Source organism: Sciurus carolinensis, chromosome 11, assembly GCF_902686445.1.
Source record: "Sciurus carolinensis chromosome 11, mSciCar1.2, whole genome shotgun sequence".
NCBI lineage: Eukaryota > Metazoa > Chordata > Mammalia > Rodentia > Sciuridae > Sciurus > Sciurus carolinensis.
In genome coordinates, this window is record NC_062223.1 from 124,795,696 (window position 1) to 124,816,891 (window position 21,196).

At 45.8% G+C, this 21,196-nt stretch overlaps 1 protein-coding gene across 5 annotated transcripts in view; it reads left to right on the plus strand.

The window, feature by feature from the left end:
* The window catches only part of Pknox2 (PBX/knotted 1 homeobox 2), a 268,028-nt gene that overhangs the window by 14,315 nt on the left and 232,517 nt on the right, over nt 1-21,196 (plus strand). The window contains exon 1 of one of the 5 annotated variants that reach the window (XM_047518385.1): nt 19,515-19,638. The exons of 2 other annotated variants lie outside the window; for them this stretch is intronic. The gene's annotated coding sequence lies outside the window, so the exon portion shown is untranslated. Of the gene's footprint in view, nt 1-19,514; nt 19,639-21,196 lie in introns of those variants that run through there. 2 more of the 5 variants (XM_047518387.1, XM_047518384.1) reach the window with 2 other exon arrangements.

Sequence of the window (21,196 nt, forward strand, 5' to 3'; positions counted from 1 at the left end):
GACCTGCCGGGAGACAGGGTGTACCTGAGGAGAGGTGGAGGCAAGCACGTTCCGGGAAGGGGTGGTAGGGTTGAAGGGGCTGTGGGAGAGGAAGGAAGCCACTTTTGAAAGGGCTGATTGACAGCTGGGGCTGGGCAGAGTGATGGGGAGGGTGGGGGCTCAGAGCTACTGGAAAGAGCTTGGAAGACAAGGCAAGGAGCCTGCCTCTGGCCCAGGCTGCACCTCTGGAGAGGGGTGGGCGAACCCAGTGTGAGATTCTGAAGTGGAGGTCAGGCTGAAACTTGGTATAGGCTTGAACAGAGAAACAGATGTCTCCTAGCCCCCCAACGAAAGTAATAGCAATAAAAATCGTAAATCAATTACAGGTCCAAGACGGAGGAAGGAGGTTCCACTGAGTAAATGGATAAGGTATTTTTGCCCTATCATATGTAAACAGTGTCAAATTCATTAATTCTAAAACTTAGAAAGTTTGGGTTCATAACTGAATAAAAGTCAAAGTCCTTACTGTGACTGAATCTCTACCTCCCTGATTCCTGTCATTGTATCCTCACTCACTCGGTGACAACCACATGAACCTTCTGACCTCTTTCTTCTAACTGAAACAAATCATGTGTGCTCCTGCCTCAGGGCCTTTACACATGCTTTTCCCTCAGCCCATGAGTGCCCTTCCCCCAGGTACCTGTATGGGAGCACTTTGGCTTTTTCTAGATTTCCACTCAAATGTTATCTGGTCAGTGAATCCTTCCCTGCAGGCTCTACCTAAATTGAAATTCCTTGGATCTCCATGCTCATCTTTCTTTTCTTCAGAGAAAATCATCAGATTTTGTTTCTCTCTTTACTCTGTTATAAGCCAGAATAGTAACTGGCTATGGTAAAAACCCAAGCAGTGTTTGTGGAATAAAATGATGTTCTAGGTTCATTCAAAGATGTTTTTTCCTTTACTCTGAAATTACATGATGGAATGTCAGAATTGGAAGGAACTAAGTCATTGGTCTTTGAGCAACTCTTTCATTTAACAAGCGAGTGAACAAAAGCCCAGAGAGGTCAAGGGGCACAGAGCCAGGATGTGAACTGGGACCACTGGGATTCACTCCATGAAGCTTTTCATGAAGCTTTGGATTATCTGCATGACACTGCTCCTGGGGAAAGAAGGGTTTGCCCTGTGGGTGCTGGCTTCCTTGAATTCTGTTCCTGACCCCACATGACCTGGGGGCCGTAACTTCATCCTAAGATTTCCAGGACTGCTTTCCATCTCATCTGTAGGAAAGTTCGGGGCCATCTTGGGGAATGTGGGTAAAGACTGCTGTTGGCAACAGACAGGATGACACACTTTTCTCTCCGACACTAGGAGGTGAAATGAGCAAACTGTCATTGTTAAGATCAGTCCCCAGGAAATGGTGACTGAACTCCAGAGTGGCGTGAGTGTCAAGAAGCATCAGGAATAAATAAATAAATAAATAAATAAATAAATAAATAAATAAATAAAAAAGAAGTGTCAGACTCTGACCTGCACGTCAGAAACTTCTCATCTAGCTTCGGAGATCCCGCTCACTAATGTTGCTGTTAACATTAAGAAATCATAGCACCAGGAGCTGGAGTTATGGCTCAGTGGCATGTGCGAGGCCCTGGGTTCCATACTCAGTGCCACGTATAAATAAATAAAAGATCCATTGACAACTAAAAAATGTTTTTTAAAAAAGAAATAATAGCAATAAACATTTATTGTGTGCTTACTCTTTACCATATGCTATTCTGCATACTTTATTCCTATTAACTCATTTTAATTCTTGCAACCCTTATATGAGGTGGATGCCCTACTTGATTAACTGAGGCACAGAGAGGTTAAGCAATCTGTTTCAAGTCACACAGCTGATTTGTGGAGGAGCCGAGATTTGAACCTATTGGGCCTCTCACCAATGCCCATCCTTCTATCCATTAAGTTAAATAATGGTACAAGATAAGAGTGCAAGATGCATTGTGAGACAGAAGTGGGATGCCAAGCTGGGAGCTACAGGCTGGAGTGGTCAGGATGGAGAGGTTGCTACCTATAGGATGTAGAGGATTTGAATAGCAGGAGAGAGGCTGTGCCTCCTTGGTCTTGCACCCTCAGGTAGAAGGGAAGGGTGGCGAGGGGGTCTGGTGAGGCCTGTGGCAGGGATGAGTGTCCTCCTTCCGTGGTACAAGCATCTGGAGGTGAGGTACATGACCAGCTGCCAGTGAGGGCTGGGAGGGGGACTCTGCACTGGCCTGACCTCCCTGCTCCATAGAGAGCATTCCCCAAGACAGACCAGAGTTCAAACCCCCTGTCTGCTGCATCCTCAGCTTGACTTTGGCCAAATGTCTCAATCTGTGTCTCAGGGTCCCCATGGGCTTGTGTCACCAGAGCTGTCTCAGGTTTGGGTGAGACCCTAAGGATCTGGGCTCTGAAATGTTTAGAGAACTTCAGGGAAGACTGTCTGTGGTCTCCAAGATGGCGGCTGCTCCACCGTGAAATGGCTGGGAGCCCCTCCTATGGTGCAGGAGTGTTTGGTGGGGGCGATGTCTTTAAGAAATCCGGCCCACTTGACTTCAGCTATGACCACCTCCTCTCTTCTGTCCACTCCCTCAACCCGGGCTGGCTACTCGTGCTCTCATTTTGGAACTGGGATGCAGAGAGGTGTCTTGGGCTGTGTAACCTGGTCCTTTGGGGATGAGCTGGGGGACAGGCCTTAAGCCACTGATCCCTCTATTCTGTTTGCAGTCTACAAATATATTTGTTTTCTTTTGGAGTCGCAAAGCACAAGGAGGCCTCAGTCAGAGGGTGGCCAACCATCCCAGTGTGTCCAGGTCCAGAAGGTCTTAGCACTGCGAGTCTGTGTTGGGGGCCCCTCGGTCAGGGGAACCTGGGGCAGTGTTCACCCTACCTGTCAGCCAGGAGGGAGAAGAGGTCATGAGACCCGGGGCGTGCCCACTCAGCTGTCCTGTTCTTGCCTCAATTTGGCTTCTGACTCCCAGTGATAGCAGAAGCCAGGGAAGGCCTCACTGAACAGTAGGTCTTTGGCCTCGGACAGACGAGAGTTCAAATCCCATCTGTGCACTCTCAGCTTGACTTTGGACAAGTGTCTTAAGTTGAATCTCAGGGTCCTCGTTGAAAGTGGGGGGCTATAATAACTACATCGTGTTTCCGTCTGGGGACTCCAGTGACTTAAGGCATAGAAGTGCCTGTCATATAGTGGGTATTCCAGTAACAGGCTAAGCCATGGGAGCCATTACTTTTATTCTCCGTTTCGGGGACAGGATAGGCAGAAGTGGCTGCTTTCACCCAGCCTAGCTCCATGGCGTTTCCAGAGCTGGCCATGGCTCCAGAAAAGAGCCTGGGAAGGACCCTCGGTTCTGTTGTGGTAAGAGATAAAGACAGGTAACTTGCTTTTATCCCTGCCCTTGAGGTCCACCCTGATGGCCAGACCCCTGGGCCTCTACATGTGTCTTTTCCCTCTTTCTCTGACTCCTTGGTCTTTCTGTGAAATAGGAAGGCTCATGACTAGAGTCCATGAAGCTTGGAGGAGAGATGGTGGAGAACCTCTGGTCTAATTTAACCTTCTCTGAGATGGGGACCTTAGGGCCCAGGGAGGCAGTGATCCATCTGAGGCTCCAGCAATGGTCCACACCCGGATCTCCCAAGCTTGGGCCCAGAGCACCTCCTGGTTCAATAGCCTGGGGAATCCTTTAAGCCCCGGGAGACATAGCACATGGTGGATGCAGCTCACAACAAATCTGTTTTCTGACCGCACATTTTCTGCTTCGAGGATTGTTGGTGATACATCTTAAACTGCTGGCCAATCACCCGCTGCCATTTTAGCCTATTTCCGGGTCACCTTTTCCTATAAGGGTGTGAGCTGTGTTCATGAGACATTGGCTCCATTTTAAAGATAAATGAACTTTCTTAATCTACTCTTTTTAATGGGCACACTAAACTAAGAAGATACACACCATTTCCAAAGATGTTCTAAAAGTCACAAAAAATAGATTTTTTTTTTTTTTTTTCATATCAGCTCTTTTCCTGGATTAGCCACACTGCAATTGACCTGAAAGAGCCAGGGGCATCTACAGATTTCATTCACACAGTGAATGGGGTGTTCATTAAGTGCCAGTATGGGCAGGGACAGGTCCATCCAGTGTGGAGGACATGAATGGGCTATTACTCTGAGCCAAATGCGTTCTTTTTCCTGTGGGGTTTTCCTCTGTGGCCTGCAGACCCTCCATTTGCCTCAAATATATTTTCAATTTATTTAGCACCTACTGTGTGCTAGCAACCAGAGGATGACAAGATTTGCTCTCTTTGTGAAGGAGCTTATAGTTTCAGTGAGGAAATAAGCATGAAAAAAGGGAAAGCTGTCAGATGGAAGGAGCTACTCAGCCGTACACGGATAAACCAGAGGGTTCCATCACAAGAGCTGCTCCTGGGCAGAGGGAATCCTTTTTTTTTTTTTTTTTTTTTTCATTTTTCTTTTTTGTGGTACCGAGGATTGAACCAAGGGGCATTCACCACAGAGCTACATCTACAGTCCTTTAAAAAACTTTTTTTTTGCTTTTAAAGTTTGAGACATATTCTTGTTAAGTTCCAAAGGCCTTAAACTTGCAATCCTCCTGCCCTGATGGCCCGAGTTGCTGGGATTACAGGTGTTACCTGGTGAGAAAATTCATTACTGAATGAGTCACACTAATGGGAATGATCCCTTCAAGGAAGGGAGACCAAGCTGGGGGCACGGCTCAGGAGAGATTGGTGGGAGAGGAGGTCCCGCCCCAAACCCTTGGCCCTCATGACTTTGGAACATGGGGACCCCTATTCCCATTTTTATACATGGCAAAGGCCCACATGACTTTTAAGTGCTGGATGAGAATCCAGGACCATTTGCTTCTAAACTTTCCCCATCTGAAACCCTGTCTCCTGTGAGCGAGGCTCTGAAGTGTGCCTGGGACTGAACAGAGAGAGGAGCCGTAAACCAGGGTGTGTGCAGGTAAGATCATGAGCAGCACCCCTACTGCGTGGAGGGGCGCTGAGTCTGCCAGCCAGCAGAGGAACGTCAGCATGCCCGTGGCCCGGACTCCTGGCAGGTCTTCCCCACATCAGGAGCCTCTGATTGCCTCCCACCAGAGGCTGGCTCGGCTGGCAACTTCCAGGAGGACTCGGTAAAAGCCTAGTCATATGACAACGAGGACCCACCCCACGCCTGTGGAACGCTCTGCCCCCTACCGTCCGTTAACTTCAGTTCCGAAATAAACCAGGAAGAAAGGCGGCCGGCTGGCGGAACCAGGGCCAGCACTCTAGACTACCTGCCCTCGGGGTGGGTCAAGTACAAGTTTCCCAGGCAGGTTACTCACTATTTGCCGTTGTGAGTGCAATTCCTGGCATGCAGCAGGTGGTTAATAATATCCGTTGCATGGATGCGTTTTGGGGGGAGTCCCACCCTGTTTGTGGGCACCTGATTCCAGCACCGCTAGCAGCTTCCCTGGTCCTTGCCACCTGGCGTTTGTTGGGTGTCCTTAGCCCTGTGCCTCGGTCTGAGTAGAGGCTGTTGCACGGCTACGTATATTTACAGCTATTGGGTTTGAGTTGGGAAGAAATCTGGTTTCATTCTGTTTGATTAGGTTCTCTGGGTTCAACAATTTTACATGAGAAATTAATTATGCTCTCTCTACCTTTTCTATTGCCCTTTTTGTGGTGAAATACATAAATATGTTATAGTATATAAATTATATATAATATGTGATATTATGTAAATTATATGAGTTATATAATATAAATGCAGACACATATATAGCATAAGCCTTGCCACTTTAATAATTTTAAGTGTACAATTTAGTGGCTTTAATTAGATTCACAATGTTGTGCAAATACCCCAAAGTTAATCCAAAACCTTTTCATCATCCCAAACAGGTACTCTGCCCACTGAGCACCAACTTCACATTCTGTCCTCCCCCAGCTCCTGGTGACTTCTAATCCACTTTCTGTCTCTGTGAATTTGACTGCTCTGGACAGTTCTTATCAGTGGAATCATAATATATTTGTTCTTTTGTGCCAGGCTGTTTCAGCATGATGCTTTCAGGGTTCATCCATACCAGAGCATGTATCAGAATTCCCATCCTTTTCATGGATGAATAGTATTCCATTGTGTGTATGCAGCACATTTGTTTAGGTGTTCATCTGTCCACAGACACCTGGGTTGTTTGCACCTTTTGCCTATTGTGGATAGTCTAGGTAACTCTAGGTTTCAGTTTTTGAGGATCCACCCAACTGTTTCCACAGCAGCTATACCATTTACATTCCTACCAGCATTATACAAGGGCACCAATTTTTCCACGTCCTGGTCAACCTTTCTTTTCTTCTCTTTTTTTCCCTCCCTCCCTCCTATCCACTCTCTCTCTTCTCCTTCCTTCCTTCCTTTCTTCCTTTCTTTCTTTCTTCCTTCCTTCCTTCCTTTCTTTCTTTCTTTCTTTCTTTCTTTCTTTCTTTCTTTCTTTCTTTCTTTCTTTCTTTCTTTCTTTCTTTCTTCTTTCTCTTTTCTTTCTTTCTCTTCTTCTTCTTCTTCTTCTTCTTCTTCTTCTTTTCTCTCTCTCTCTCTCTCTCTCTCTCTCTCTCTCTCTCTCTCTCTCTCTCTCTCTCTCTCCTGGCATTGAACCCAGGGCCTTGTGCACACTAGGTTACATCCCCAGCCCTATTTTCTGTTTTTAGATGGTAGTCATTCTATAGGTGTGAAGTGGTATTTCATAGTTTTGATTTACATTTCTCTAAGGATTGATGATGTTGAGTATCTTTCTGTGTGCTTACTGCCATTTGTACCGCCTTCTTGGGAGAAATGTCTACTCATGTACTCTGTCCATTTTTAAATTTGTTTGACTTGTGGTTAAGTTGTAGAAGTTCTTTATATATGCATACACATGTATAATTCATTATATATGATTATATATAATATTAAATCTTCATCAGATACATGATTTGCAAATACTTTCTCCCATTCTATAGTTATCCTTTCACTTTCTTAATGATATTCTTTGGGTCACAGAAGTTCTTAATTTTAACATATTTTTTTCTTTTGTTGCTTTTACTTTTGGTGAGATATCTAAGAATCATTGACAAATCAAAGGTCATGAATATTTTCCCCTTATATTTTTTTCTAAGAGTGCTATGTTTTAACTGTTATATTTAGGCTGTTTATCCACTTTAAATTTTTTAAATTTATTTTTTGGTGTTGGGGATTGAACCCAAGGGCACTTTATCACCGATCTACATACCCAACCCTTTCTATTTTGAGACAGGGTCTTGCTAAGTTGTTGAGGGTCTTTACTAAATTTCTGAGACCTTCCTTGAACATGTAATCCTCCTGCCTCAGTCTCCTGAGTTGCTGAGATTAGAAGTGTGTGCCACTATGTAATCTATTTTGAGTTAATTTTTGTATGTGATATCAAGTGGGGGTTCAACTTCATTCTTTTGCATATAAAAATGCAGTTTTTCCAATAACATTTATGGAAGAGACTATTCCGCCATTGAATAGATTTACACTCTTATCAAAAATTGGTCATTGGTGTATAGGTTTATTTTTGTACTCTTGATTCTAGTCCATTAGTCTGTGTGTCCATCCTTCTGTCAGTAACATACTGTTTTGACTACTATAGATCTGTGGTAACTTTTGAATTGGGAAGTGTGAGATTTCCAACTTTGTTCTTTTTCAAGATGTTTAGCTATTCAGGGTCCCTTGCAATTTCATTTGAATTTGAACACTATCATCTCCATTTCTGAAAGGGGAAGAAAGGTTGGAATTTTGCTAGGAATTTCTTTGAATTTGCTGATTGCTTTGGGTGATATTGACATCTTATCAGTATTGCCTTCCTATCCATGAATATGGGATATCTTTTGATTTATGTAGATCTTTTTTAATTTCAGCAATGTTTTACAGTTTTTAATGTAAAAGTCTTCTACCTCCTTGGTTAAATATATCCATTGATATTTTATTCTTTTAGATGTTATTGTAAATGGAATTGCTTTCTTGATTTTCTTTTCAGACTTTATTGCTGGTATATAGAAATAGAACCAATAAAATTTTGTATGATCTTAAACCATCCAATTCTGTTAAATTTGTCTATTAATTCTAGTAGCTTTTTTGGTGAATTCTTTGGAATTCCCCACATTTAGGATCATATCATTCATGAATATCAATAGTTTTATTTCTTCCTTTCCACACAATGAAGGTGGGCATTTTGTCTTATTCCTGATCTTGGGGGAAGGTTTCAGTCTTCCACCATTGAATATGATCTTAACTGTCTACTTCCCTTTTATTGACTAGCCACTCCATGGGGCTTGGTGAGGTGGGGACAGGGTCACCCATCTGCTTTTATTACCCAACAAGTAGATTTCTGCTGACAGGGAATGATATTTGGAGTCTTGTTCAGAGAAAATACCCTTTAATTAGAAAATATTGATTTCATGGCAGCACTAATCACACTGTTAAAATGTCAACTGAACTAAAACCCAAACATTTGTTAAGCTCCTACTATGCTGCAGGTATTTTTATTACCTCATTTGCTCCTACAATAACCCTTGGTGAAGGCTTTTTATTATCACTACCCCCACTTGAGAGGTGAGGAAATGAATACTGAGTGGGTATGGTGATTCACACTGCTGGTAAGTGCTGCTAGGAAGTTTGGTGTAAATAGTAAGTTTCCTGATTTGTAAGTTGACTTGTTCTCTATCTGATAATTATCAAGGGGAGAGGGGGGGACAACTTTGTGAGGTACACCAGAAACTCCCTAGGGTTTACAGGGCTCAGGTAGGCTTTCTCAAAGATACTGCCACCCTTCAGCCCATTCTGATAGGTCAGATCACTTCTAGAGTCTTCTGCCCACATCAGAGAATCATTGCTGCAAGGATCCACCATAACTGACAAGAACTTTTTGCAACCCTCAAGAGAGTGCAGTGGCAAAAATGTTGAGAACCATGGCAAACCACAGCTTCTTTATTTTGTGATGTTGACCTTGCCAATCAGCTACAGAGACTTGTGGAATTGATTCTATCAGAAGGATCTAAGAGGAAACTCTTTCTGAGTACTGGGAGCGAATGCTTTGCAGCATGAGGAGCGATTGCTCTGCCTGGCAACTTTTGTCCTTTTCTCAAACCCCTGTTCTGTTAACTCAGGAGTAATCAACACTCTTAGGGAGATTAGCTTTATCAAGTAACTGCAACCACAGGTACCTGGATAATTCATAGCCAATGGTTAGTTTCTGCCTCAAATTTCTGGGTCACTGGAACTGTATAAGATCCTATTCTGGACAGCATTATGAGACCCAACTACTGGGCTGTATGTCTCTTCTCTCTTTTTTCTTCAAAGTACCTTGAGCATGAGCCTGGAAGAGAGTCCCTATTGGAGGAAACAATAGCCTGTAGAAAAGTCCTCAGATTTTCTGAGTCCTGGTACTGGGTGCTAATCCTCAGTGTGGACAGGAAACAACAGAAATTGCTGCTGCTGATCTCAGTGTAAGACAGTCCTACACACAAAAGTCCAAATCAGCTTCAGACAGGGGAAGATTGCATTTTTGCTATGTTGATAGTTTTTAAATTGACTTTCCTCTTTCTTTTGGCCTCATTTTCTTCACTTTTTTTTTTTTTTTCCATTTCCTGGAAAGGGGGTATAGGTAAATTTAATTCCCTAATTCTTCTACTGTGTTTGGAGCAGGGTTTGCTGAGCTTCCCCTGCCAGTGTTGGCCATTTTGGTGTCACAGTTAGGTTTTCAGAATGCTTTAGAGTCATTGGTTCATGATGAGACTTCCCTGGGATGCAGATGGCCATGGGGAGAACCCACTAAGAAGTACCTCTATTAAAAATCTAAGCATGCACACATAAACAAGAATAAGGGGAGAGGGCTAGCCCTGTCTCCTACTCCCCAGTAATTCTTACATTAAATTCAGCAGGTCTTTGTTGTCTCAATTCAGTTTAGCAAATATATACATAATAATTGAGATACAGTTCTTCAAAGAAATCAGAAACTGCTCTGTCCCTCAAACGAAGCAAACTCCCTTCTTTTCTCCGTTGCTGGGTGCCACTTCCTTCCACCATCTTCCACCTGACCCTGTCAACTCCTGTATTTTTTCTTGTCTTCTGGATTGAAATTTTTGGGTCCACTTTCCCTCTGTCTCCTCCATTCTCCAGATCCTAAAGCAGTCATCCAGTCCCTTTGCCCAGGACAGTCGTGGTTTGTCTGTTATGCCAGGGTGGTTGTTAATAGCTCCCTTTTCACTCTCCGGAGTGTCCAAGCTCAGGCAATAAATTAAATGGTCAGCCGGTCTTTAACCTATCAGAAGCCAAAAGCTGCCCTCCTGTCCACGTCTGGCATGCCACCGCCCGAGTCCAGACACCATCACACCTCCTGCTGGATTACTGCAATTGCCCTCTCTCTGGTGTCCTTGCTTGTGCATCTTACTTCTAATCCATTCTGTAAATCATCGCCTAATTAATTCTCTTACTCTGCCGCTCACTCCCCTGGATCCTTGCTGCGTATGGGATACAATTCCAACATCTTAATCTGGTGCCTCAAACTCTCACTTTCGGCCTAGCCTCTGCTTTGGTGGACAGTGTTCCCTCTTTGGTTTCTCAGCATGAAATCGCATTTCCACTCTAACCGGTCCACGGGCTGTCCCCTGTCCCTACCCTGTGACAGCTGCCCGTGAACATCTGCTCACGAAGGACCTCTTACCTGGGTCATCCCCATAGATACAAATGTGTGCCTGTGTCCTTCAAGCCCAGCACCGTTCCCACCTCATGAGCACAGCGTTCTGTGACCAGCCCAACCCTCAGCACTCTCCTCCTCTGAACTCCTCGGCCTGGAGCAATTATTGTCTGCACAATTCATTTGGCATCTAATCATGTATTGCCTCATGACTTTTCATATATTGCTATCTTGAACCAGGGCAGAATGAATCTGCTGTAATTTCACTCTTAGTTCTCGTACGCCTGTCTCCTCTGTGAAGATGCAGGTTCCTTGAGGACAAGAGCCATGTCTTCTACATCCTTTTGTTCCTTATGGCCCTACCAAGTGCCTAGTAGGTAATAAAATAAATGCTTAATGGGTCTTCATTTAGGAATCTCGGACTGGAAAGACCCTTCTAATCACATAGATTAAACACTTATTTTGTGGATGAGCAAAAGAAAAAAAAAAGAGAGAGAGAGAGAGAGAGAGGTCAAGAGACTTGCTCAGAGACCTAGCTAATGCAAATGGCAGAGCCAGGCTTCAAATGCAGATGTTGGCATTCTCAGTCAGGGATACTTTCCAGTCACTAAACTAGCTATTGCTTGTATGTTGATTTCATTTTGGGAAAGGATTGCATTCACTTGGAACTTTTTTATTTTAATTGCAGTATTGGGGATTGAACCCAGGGCCTCATGCATGCTAGGCAAGTGCTCTACCACTGAACTCCATCTCCAGCCCAGAGGATTGCATTCATTTTCAAGGATGAATAGACATTTAGAAAATATAGGGAATGGCACATGCCTGTAGTCCTAGTAACTCAGGCGGCTGAGGCAGCCTGGACAAATCAGGAAGACCCTTGGCAATGGAGCAAGAACTTGTCTCAAAATAGAAACAATGAAGAGGAAGGAGGAGGAGGAAGAGGAGAAAAAAACTGGAGATGTAGCTCAGTGGTAAAGCGTCTTTGGGTTCAATATCCAATTTGATTCTAGTACCAAATAAATAAATAAAAGAAGGCGAGCAAGCCAGGAGTGTGATAGGACTTCTACAAACTCCTGGAAGTGGAAACTTGTTTGACAAAATTTTGTGGGGACAGCAGTTAGGTCAAAACAATTTCTGTGTAAGAGAGTTATGGAGAGGGATGGGTCAGGGAAGACCATCATTCCCAGGATTTTGCATATAAGCTATCCCAGGGCAGCTGCGTGCCAGCACCTTCCATGAAAGTCCTGTTTCTTGAGTCCTCTGTTCAGAAGTTGTGGTGGAGTGTGTGGTGGGGATGGGTGGGGAGCTGAGATGGCCAGCTCAGGAGAGCTAGGATAGGGCAGGGGAAACGCCTGCTCAGAGGCAGCTGGGTCACATTTGCTTTGGGCTGTAACAAAACCTGACTTCAGTGGTATTGAAAAGCGTCACTGCTAAGGCTGTTACATATAGCCTTCAACTTTAATAAGGTGTTGCAAAAACTACGAAAATACATATAACCAAAAACACATTTCACTGGAAGCTTGATCTCGGGTCCCTTTCTATTGCTCCTGTGTGGAGTTTTGGTGCTGTCAATAGAGCTGTTAAAACACAATGGAAAGTGGTAATTGTGCATTATATGGCTTTTGTTTTCCGTTATGAAATATTGACATCCGAAAAGACAGTGGGATTATTGTGGGCAGGAGCCACCAGGGGGAGGCTGGAGGCAGGGAGGGGGAGCCCTGGAGGGCAGACGGTGGCAGAGCAGAAATCTGTCTTCTATTCCAGTGAGTCTCTGAGTCTTGCTTTTTCTAACCAGGAACCTGGGAAATGCACGCATTTCGCTAACATGAAGAGGCTCTGTTTGATCATCGGGATTTAAGAGGGTCCCAGTATAGAGGTGTCTGCTGAGGTGGGGCTGTGTCTGTAGGTACCTTGGGAAGATAAGGACAAATGCAGCCAGGAATCATTTCCCAAGAAAAGCTGGGCCAGTGTCCATCTCCAGGGATGCATAAATGATGTCCTTTAACCTGATGCTGGGGATTCTGGCAGTTCTGGGGAAGGTGGAGACTTGTAAAAGTGCCCTCCGCCTAGGGCACCTTGTTCCTCCCAAGTAATAAGACAATAAAATAATAATAGCTCTCCTTTATTGAGTACCGTGTGGCAGGTGCTTTAAGTATGTTTTCTTACTTGATTCTTCTACAAGCCCTGGGAGGGAGGAGTCAGCCCATTTTCTAGATGGGGGACTGAGGCTGCGTGGAGGACTCTCCGCAGCATCTGCCAAGCCTCCAGCTTCTTCCTGTTTCCAAGGACCATGGGAAGGGAAAGACACATGGGAAGCACAGAAAGCCACTGCGAGCCAGGTTGAGGGGGTTTGGTTTTGCTTTATTTGGAAGAAGCATGTGGGAGGGGCTGCAGGAAGGAGCTGTGAGCTGTCAGAGGGCTGTGTGTGGGAGGGGAAGATTGCCCTCAGGTAACCTGATGGCAGTCCTGGGTCATCGGGACAGCCCCCTGCCTCCACACAGGTGAACCACTTGGTGAGGTGGGACCTTCAGGGTAACTTCTCTGCTGTGCAGCTCTGCGGGTCTGCCGTTGGGTTTGAGGGACGGCCTGTCTTTCTAGATAGATTACATTTGGTTTGCTCAGAAGGCATTTATGGCTTTATAAAGCTCTTAAATTGGCTCTTTTCCCCCCTCAAAACATTTCTTCAAGCTTACAAGGCCAGTTTTAGAATAGCAATTACCAGCTCCAATATCCCCCAGCAAACTCATGCTGTGCTGTTGTATATAAACTGCTTGGGACATTTGTAATGCTGCCACACGGTGTATCTGCGGGCGGAAAGCCCCCGTCTCTACCAAGGAATACTGCAGAGGCCCTTTCTCAGCCCTAATTTATGGGCCACATAAAACTCTGTGAAGTTGCCCTGCATCTTTCTGAGGCAAAGTTGAGGTTTTTTACTGTTTCAAGCTGCTAATTTTTTTCCATTTAAAGCCAGCCTTCTGTCCGTGCCAGTGTGCATGTGTGCATACAAGTTGGCCACTTTAATTTATGTGCCTCCTTCTCTCTCTGTAATGCTTATAACTTACAAATGTGTGCATAATATACCGCCAGTTCCTCCTTATTATAAAGAGACTTGGCTGCTTGGTGCTGTGGCCGTGATAACCTGGACCCCACTCCTTGCTGCTCCACTCCTCAAGCCAAGGGAGGTAGCCCCAGTGCAGGGACATGGTCCTAGGAACTGTGTGAACTGAGGCCCAGTGTCCTCACCCATAAGACCAGGGGCTTAAGAGAGGCAGCAGTGCGGGGTGCAAAGTATCAGAGGATCAGAGCAGGGGATTAGGATTTAAGGCTGAAATGGAGTACATTCCACATGTGCTATCTCGGGCAAGCCATGTAGCTCTTCCTATCTCAGTTTCCCCATTTGTGAGATGGGGTAGGATATGGATTTCTCACCGGAGTGTTGAGAGTTTCACATATGCTAATGACTGCAAAGGCCCTTCATGAGCTGAGGCAATATCCAAAGGCTGGCTAGAAGCTATTCCAAGCTCTCAACTGCTGGCAGGGCCCCTAGGAGAGAGAACAGCCAAGAGCAATGTGATGTCTCAGGGCTTTCCAAAGTCAAATCTAAATGCCTGTGCATGAACTGGGCCTCCCTGGTCTCTGCTCAGCACTGAGCCCAGAGCTGTTGTGTAATACAGGGCTGAGGCAGCGCTCAGGCAAGTGGGTCTTGCTTTCCTACCAGGGCCCTCTGGGCTCAGAGAGATTTCTGATCCTCTGATGCCCCCTTCCTCGCCCCAGGCCAACTCCTGCCTCTACCCTTTCTTGGCAATAATAACCCTGTCCTGGTCTTTGCTAGTGCTTCTTATTTGGGGGAAAACACAAGATGATCTTTTCAGGGTCTCGTGAGAACCTGGAAGATGTTCAGTGGGTTGTAGGGAATTCAACAGGCAGGGAAGGTTTGTAGCTCCCAGTTCCTCTGTCTACACAGGTGAGTGTTCACCACACAGTAGGGAATTTGACCCTCCTACCCCCAGATAGGGCTTGTCCTGACTGACAGAAGGGGACCTTCAGCTCCTCTCGGGGCTTGGTGAGTCCCTCAGTGTAGAGGACCCCCAAGGCCACACATGCTTCAGTGTCCCTCCTCTTGCACTGCTTGCTGCTGATACACTCCCATTTGGATACTTAGCCACTAATGCAAAACTCTAGGAGTTTAAAACAGATTCATCCAACACATTTCAGAGAAGGGAAAGATGCTGTCATTTATTGAGCATCTACGATATGCCAGACAGCTGCCAAGGTGCAAGTAATTAAATTCTCACCAAACCCCACAAGTCATCATCCCTAGCCTGTATTCAGCATTTACCACACGCCACACACTGTTTTGAGCTCCTTAGATGAATTTAGTCCTCACCACACTCCTATAGATGATAGGAGCTTGGGAGATGGAGAGGGTAAGGAACTTGTCCAACATCAACAGCGAGTAATTTGGGAAGATGGGATTAGCACCCAGGAAGTCGGGTTTTGAGCCTGGACTCTTAATCACCACACAGGAAGCATTGCTTCTTCAAAGAAGGTATTTTATTAGCACCCTGTTTTAATTTTATCCCACCTAAATTTACATTTGGATGTAAAACTGAGTATTTCAAAGGGTTTAAGTAACTTCTCCAATAACATAACTAGGAAGAAGCAAAGTCAGAACTCAGAACTCTGGGTTTTTTTCCTTATTTTTTTTTTAGTTTTTTTTTTGTTGTTGTTGTTGTACTGGGTGGGTACTGAGTCCAGAGGGGTTCTTTGCCACTGCACTAGGTCCCCAGTCTTTTTATATTTTATTTTGAGACAGTCTAAGCTGCTGAGATTGACCTTGAACTTGTGATCCTTCTGCCTTATCCTCCCAAGTTGCTGGGATTACAGACTCATGAACCAGAACTTGAACCCATGTTAGTCTGTGCCAAAGCTCCACTCTGTCTTTCCATTATGCTTCTATCCTTTTCTTACTGGCTTAAGACACATGATTTTCCTACCTGCAATATTTTGCAATATTTTAGGAAAGTGAGAGATATTATAACACTAAAAGTTTTAGGGGCTAGGGTTGTGGCTCAGTGGTTGAGCACCTGCCTAGCATGTGTGAGGCACTGGGTTTGATCCTCAGCACCATATAAAAAAAATAAATAAAATAAAGGTATTTTTAAAAAAACCTAAAAATTTTAAAGAAATCGAGGATGGTTTGGAAGTGGGAGGGCTGGGAAACAGGAAGAAGGGGGAAGGATTTTGCAATGAGGGTAGAAGTGATGTCTTAGCCTGCTTTGGGCTGCTATAACAGAATGCCTAAGACTGTAATTTATAAAGAATAGAGATTTATTTCTTTAGTTCTGGAGGCTGGGAAGTCTGAGTTTTAAGGGACCTGCATCTTGTAAGGGCCTCCTTGCACATCATCCCATGGTGGAAGGTGGAAGAACAAGAGAGCATGGGGCGGTGGGAGGTGGAGAAGAAAAGAGAAGAACTTATTCTTTTACCAAGAACTCAATCCTGTGATAATCACATCGATTTATTCACTCATGATCTAATCACCCTGTAAAGGTTGGAACTCCCGACAGTGTTGCTTTGGGAATTAAGTTTCCAACACACGAACTTTGTGGGACACATTCAAACTACAGCAGGTGGTGAGGTCCAAGCTAGGGTAGACAGAATGAAAAATAAAAAATAAAAAAAGAGGTTTAAGAGCTGTTCTGAAGAACCAATGGGACTCAGTGACTATGCAGGTATTGGACGTCTGGTTTAGGGTGGGACCAGCCCGAAGACTCAGGGGATTGATGTACCACTCACGAAAATGAGCAAGTCTGTGGGTGTGGGTCTCGTGTTTACAATGTTGAGTTCAAGGTGCTGTGGAAGCACTCGGAGGGGTCCTGTTGTCAGCAGATACTGATGCTTGATACTTTCTCCAGTCTCCAAAATTGATTCTGGGTATCAGGGTTCTCAAAGTGTTTGAATCATGACCTCTTTGAGAGCATAATAGAATGATAAATTCTCCCAAGGAAATTATAACCAGAAGCACAATTTCCTGACAGCGTTCCTGCCATAGAATCCCTAATACACAGGGGCTCCAGGTTCAAAATGCTTGGTTTAGGGCCTCTCTCCTGGATGGGAGCTTCTAGACTCCCTATTGTTCCCCTCCCCAGGACCATAGGTCTGGGGAGGGCCTGAGGCAGGGCCTGAGCAGGGAGACCATCTTCTGTGTAGCCCACCTTCTACCCCTGAACTCTAGACCCTGCGTGGTGGAAAGTGTCTCCATTATGGGGTCTCCCCAACCTTTGCTGGGAGGCTCATTCTGCACTTCTAACAAGGCTCTTGGATGAGGGAGAAAGTCTCACTCTCAGGGACAGTACTGATATTCACAGGCAGTTCAGGGGAGGAGGGAGATCTAAGAGCCATTGAAGTCAATACCCGAGTCAAATCCTGCTACAATTTCTTCGGTGACCCTGTTTAAGCTTCCTCACTTCTCTGGACCTGAATTTCCTCATCAATAGAACAAAGAAAGGTGTTGGATCCCATCATGTCCAAGGTCCCATCCACGTTATTTTTCCATGATTCTAGACGTTGGTATAGAACTGCCGCTTGCCTACGATGGTGGCTATAGGGAACAAAGTCCTGATCACTGGGAAGGAGGAAGGCATCCCTTCTCCTTAGTGGTGTTTGCTACTTTGAGAAAAGAACTTAGTAAGAGTGCTTGGTATGAAGGTATGAAGAAGACGCTTCCCTGAGATCATTGGATTTTTACCCTACCTGAGCTCTGTGGCTTCTTAAATATAATTTAAATAGACTAAAATGAACTCACATTAAAAATTTAGTTCCTCAGTCTCACTAGTCTTGTTTCACATGTTCAGTGGCCCCATGTCCATCACTGAAGAAAGTGCTGCTCTGAAAGTCCCAGGTGGGCCCCCTTCCTGCCTGAAGGGGAGAGTAGGCGGAGTAGTCAAGTGGTAACACTGGGGACAACTTGGTCCTTGTGTAGTTCACTACTTCTGAGATGCAAAGGGGCTGGCATTGTTTAATTAATTACAACCATGATGAACTTCAGATTCGTTGAATGATTGCTCAGGCTTGGGGGCAGGTAAGAAGCAAGTCCAGGGGCTTCTGCCAGATCCTTGAAGTCAAGGGGAGGTCTTTCTTTCTTAACCCCCACTTTACTGGGGACCAGAGAAGTCTGTTCTGCCCTACTGCTGCCTGAGTGAGAGACTCTACCATGGTCTTTCATGGACCTTTCAAAACTCCTCTGGAGCTTCAGCTGGGAGGTCTCAATGCTGGGGACTTCCTAACAACACATGACTCTGCCTCAGACACCTTCCCTGCCCCAGAGCAGGGATGAAGGCCATGGTTTTGACAGGGTGCAGTAGAAGTTAGGTGAGAGTCTTCAAGGGGAGGACATGCAACCCCTGGGGTGCTGGGTTGCAGCTGCCTGTGCAGAGCTAGTGAGACGCCTGGTGATCTTAGGGTGGGTCATCTCTGTTCCCTCTCCACCCTACTCTTCTCACAGACACAGTCATCTCTGGGGCCCTGGGGTGGGAGTGCCGATTGAAGGCCCCTGGGAAATCTGGCTGTGACATCCCTATAAACCACATCAATAGCACATTCCTTGGCCTTGCAGGACCAATGGAGGGCCCTCCAGGGAAGCAGCTGGCTTCTCGTGGAGCCCGATAAGGCAGCCTCTTTGGAGGAGAGAAGCATGGGAGGGAATGAGTTTCCCTGGACTATCTCCCAACACCATGGTCAGGGCTTAGGCCTGGCAGTCCATTCTCTTGGCACTTGTTGGGTCTCTCATGCCTGTTTAGCCAGAAAAGAGATGAACTGTAAGATAAGGGGCCCAGAGTAGAGTCCTCATGTGAGGAGGTCCACCATTGTTTCTATTAGCAGTTTTTTCTCCAGAGAGAACAAAGAATTCTGTGTTAGGAGTCCAGTTTGTGCCCACCAGGAGACCAGAAAGGCAAAGGTGGGGATGGGAGTGCCTATAACACTGTAGCCCACCAACCAACATTTTCAGCCATGGGTTCCTTTTTGGTTTGGTAGCACCCTAAGGGTAAGAAGGATGGGGAGTAGGGACCCATGATTTCTGCCTTACAAATCTGCTTTCTGATTCTCCTTCAATATCTTCATACTCCCCTGTGGTGGTCTGGCAATTTGAATGCTTAACCAAGTTTTCCTTTAGTAACAAAGAGTTTGAGGGACAGGCTTTTCAGTGTAGCAAATTTGTCATTGCAGTTTCACTTTTTTCTCCCAGTCCTTGGGTCTCTTTGACCTAAATCAGAGCTGCTCTGAGACCACAGTTAGTCCTCACCTTGTAGATCAGACAGTCACCCTCTCCTGTCCTTTTTTATTTCCTTTGTAGGTTCTCCTCCCTCACCTGTTTCCTCCTCCTCTTTTCTGTGTTTCTCCTTGTCGAAGTCCCCACCCCATGTCCTCATCCCAGTCCCAGGGGGCACTTGATTGCACTTCTGCTCAACTGACTAGCCCAGCTCCTCCCAGCCCTCATTAGGGAGCCACAGAGAATTTCCAAAGCAGCAACCCTAGTCTCTAGACTGCTCCAAAAGGGCTGAAGAGTTTTGGGTAGTGTGGAAAGCAGGCTGTCCCTGACTTTGTCTGCAAAAACATTCCTCTGATTTCATTGTCACCCAGGTCCAGCTGCCCCTGCCAACCCTGCTCATTCATTCAGTACAAACTAAATTTACTATCCAACCAAATCAAGAAATTAAATCAGTTATTGCAAAAGAAAACAATGTGGCTTATTCTACTCTCCCAGATCAGCGATTTGGGGATCCTCAGCTGTCTAAGATTTCCTGGGTCTCTCCTTGCTACTCTATGGACTGGACAAGACAGAAGCAACATCCAGGTGTGGAATGAACCCTATCTTGAGACCAGGTAGTCTGAGTTTCATTCTCAGTACGGTACCTCTGGCTGTGAGAGCTTGAGCAGGTGAGCTCCTCTGTGACTCAACCTTCCCACCTGTAAAACAGCGACACTGGTGGCCTCTTAGGGCTGCATGTGCTCAGAGCAACTTACATGGCATGTAATGTACGTCAGACCTGGCGGCTGGTCTCCTGTTGCCCAGATGGCAGCCGGGGCAGGGGCCACAGCATCCTCCTGCCAAGGTATTTTGTTTGTTACTGTCATAGCTCTTAGTCACATGAGGGCATAAGGGTATAGGGCAAAGGGATGAATGGAGGTTCCCTTTCAAGGACTGGAGGCAGGGGAAGGAACAGAAAGGACCAGGCTGCTTGCTCTTCTTCCTGCTTCCTGTATTCTGGCCTCCCCCATCTGTCCCATCTCACCAAAGAGCAGCAGAATTCACAAGTTGCTGGAGCTGAAAACCTGGGAATCATCCTTGACTTTGACTTCTCCTTTCATGTAGCCCACTGTAGGTTCTTCAATTTGACCTACGATCTAAGGTAAATCTTGACCCTGTTTCTCTCTATTCCTGGGTCACCCCCTTAGCCCGTCTCTCTCTTTATATGACTGGCCCACTACAGTGTCTCCAGATGGTTTCCTGACTTCTGCTCTTGCCCTTGAACTCTTCTCTACACTGAAGCCAGACTGTCTTTCATACCCTGTGTTTCTCCTTCACTGAGGTCATCATGGCTTGCAGTCACATGTTGTGACTTGTGTGATTTGAAGTTTAATGTCCGGCCTTCCCATTAGACATGCTCCACAGAGTCAAGGTCAGAGTCTGGGCTGATGGTCACTGAATCCCCCATGCCCTTGATAAGGAACTGATAAGCAAATGAACGAAAGACCCAGGCAGGGTCTTTGCCTCTCTTCCAAAGGGAGACCCCTCTAGAATATTCTCGATTTGGCAGGGTATCTGTCTCTTTCATACATGGATGACCCTCTATAGCCTGGAACACTGGCCCATCTAGAAACTCAATAAAGTTTTGTTGGATAAATTGTGAATCTTTGAAGTAGAGAGCTCCCCTGGGCTCCCTTAATCCAGACCACTGTTCTTAGACATGGACTGCCTGACCGGGGCTGGTGGGGTGAGGGGGTTCGTCATCTTCTCTCTGATACCATTCCTCATCCTGAAGGTCTCACTGAAGTCCTAAAGCCCTGGTCTCCACAAACCTGTCCTGGTCTGAGAGCTTAGTTGGGGCTTAAGCCAGATTGCAGATGTTCCTGCTACTCCAGAGGAGGAAGTAGTCTTCCCTGTAACTTCCTACAGGGAGACAGGGAGGTGTGCTAAGGACACTCGGGTGAAGCACCCTCCTCTGGCCACAGAGAGCATGTGGCCCAAAGAGCTCTTGGAAAACTTCTGCACCTCCGTGGGGCTACATCCAGTAGTTGAACTCTTTCCCAGATATTACTGGGGGCAAAAAAGAGCAGCTTTCCCCATACCCCCTCCTCCTGGGAATTCCGAGAGGGGATGGAAAGTGCCGAAAGGATTGGCTGCGGAAGAGAAGGCAAAGCCCTGGGCGTTGGGGGAGAATACAAGGACGGTTTAGGAAGGCACCCTGCTGCCGTGTGATTTGCTGTCTGTCCT